Genomic DNA, 2,500 nt, shown 5'->3' with positions numbered 1-2,500 from the left:
TTATAGATGACTGATCATATGGTAAATGGACCTTAATTCTTCAAGGACACGGAATTGTTACCTATGACGCCACTAAATGAGGGAATGAAATGTGAGATAAATATATTTTATATGGGTATCTGTGGAGTTTGTTTGATAATGGATATCAAAATATTGTTTGCATATCTTATTTCATAAAGACTGGAAGTAGTATCTATTTTTTCTTTTAGGGGAACCGCATTGCTTTTCATCTCAAAATTAAATAATTATCTTTTGATTTTAATTCCCACAAAAACAGCGTTATCAGCCAATTAAAATTTTCCATTTTTATAATTATTAATCATTACAGAATATTCAGTCATTTTCTGAAATACTGTTTGTATTCGTAACTGTATACCCTTGGATAAAAGAGACAGTAAAGGTCTGTTAGAAGGACTAGTATTCTATATAAAACACATCCCTATATTGACAACAAAAAAGAAAACTAATGGCTCCACATAAACGTACGTTCATTCCAGGACCATTATTGAAGGTTTTTGAGGCAGGTCACGTCCCCCTCAGCACTCAAGCTGGGGTTTTCAAGGGTAATGGGATGGATTGAACGGATTTCTCGACGAATGAGTACGCAATTGGAAAACGTCTCTCTCTCTCTCTCTCTCTCTCTCTCTCTCTCTCTCTCTCTCTCTCTCTCTCTCTCTCTCTCTCTCTCTCTCTCTGTCTGTTTTGGACGTGATCATCAGTAAAACTGTCTTTTACTCTATTACCTGATAACATCATCATTATATTTTTTGTTAATCGGTAATAGCAACTTTAATCATCAAATAATTCCGAATATCCACATTTACCTATGCATGAAAACTGAAAAAGCAACGCATTTACCTTATTTTATGAAGGAGTCAAGATTTATTTATTTACTTTTTTCTTAATATCATTTGCAGAAGGTAACCATTGTTTGTGCTCTATCAAGCTTCAAAACATTGCATATCCACAAGGAATGAATGATAATCCATTTTTAAAGATCTAATTTTCAATTGAGTATTTTTTTTTCTGGATTATAAATTAGAAAGTTTAGGAACATATAAAATATTCTTTTTTTTTCTAATTTGAGTAGAATAGCATTTATTACACATTAGATATAAATAATATCAGTGCATGACAATCATGGAAGATACCAGTTGAAATATAAACTTTTATAATTACATACTCTTCATTGTAGATATAAAAAATAATATATGCTGGTATTTTTTTGGAAATCAATAAAGATTGAAGAATTTATTGGCCATATTTCAATAATGATCTCAGTGACGTAGTTGATTTCATGTTTCAACGAGATCAGGTATATATGCAAGACCAAATAAAGGTGTATGCAATTTGATAATTTATAGATACTAGAGATCATTACCCTTAGAAGCTTATATAAAATGTTGTCTTTTTTAATATAATTTTGTTGTGTAAATAGGTTAGAAGAAGATAAGATTAAAAGTTTTGTTTATAAAAGGTAGACAATTGCAGTTGCAGAGACAATTAAGAATAGTAAGAAGCAAAAAAGATAAAATCTAGGGGAATAAATCACATAATACTTATAAGAGACAAGAGAAAATCCTAAAATTTCAAAGATAATCCTTATATTTCACTACTACCGCTCCGTATTTCTGGTATCAGGATACCTAATGGTATGAAAAATCACATGCTTAGATATAAGGTTTTTCATTTATTGGCTTATTCGTGTCTAATTTCATGTTTCACTCGTAAAGCTATATAAACTTCATTATTTGTTACATCCTTATAAGGAAATGGAATTAAAATATCAGACCTTAGAGTGAAAGTTTCGAAATGTTAAGATCACTAGTGTTTCAAATAAATTGGTAAATACTGCCTTTCTTAGATGATATTTCTCGTTTATTTCATTATTTATTCAAAATATGTTTACTACACAATAGATTCAATTAAACGTGAAAAAATATTATGAATCCTTTTAAGAATAAGGTTTGATCAACATAATAATGAAGCGTATTTACAATTATCTATACTGATGTCATTTCTTTTGTTGTAGTTGTTGTTGTTGTTGTTGTTTATCTTATCATTATTGATATGACATATATATTAATTATTCAATTCGTAATAGGTATTTTGTATGATTTTTCAGATGATACGGTCTTCCTAATAAAAAAAGACTTAGTTGAAAATTAAAAATATGAATTAGGGTTTGATCAGCATAAACCAGATCAAATGTAGGGAAAAATGACGATAGAGAAGTAAAAAAAAAGGGGGGGGGGGTTGTTTAAAGAAACGAAGAAATAGTCATAAAAATCTTTGTCAAAATGTATTTCTATTTCAAGTTACTTTCCACTCATTTGGGCAGAAAAATCATGGAACCATGAAGAAATTCTATGCAAATATTTTTTTTTTTTTTATAAATCTATATTTAGAATTGCTTTAATCTGTGGTATGGCAATCAAAATAGTATCAACATAGGTGTTTAACCAAAATTGAGAATAACATAAAAGTTTACACAAACACA

The sequence above is a fragment of the Palaemon carinicauda genome, chromosome 10 (genome assembly GCF_036898095.1).
Source record: "Palaemon carinicauda isolate YSFRI2023 chromosome 10, ASM3689809v2, whole genome shotgun sequence".
Classification (NCBI taxonomy): Eukaryota; Metazoa; Arthropoda; class Malacostraca; order Decapoda; family Palaemonidae; genus Palaemon; species Palaemon carinicauda.
This window is presented reverse-complemented; position numbering follows the sequence as displayed.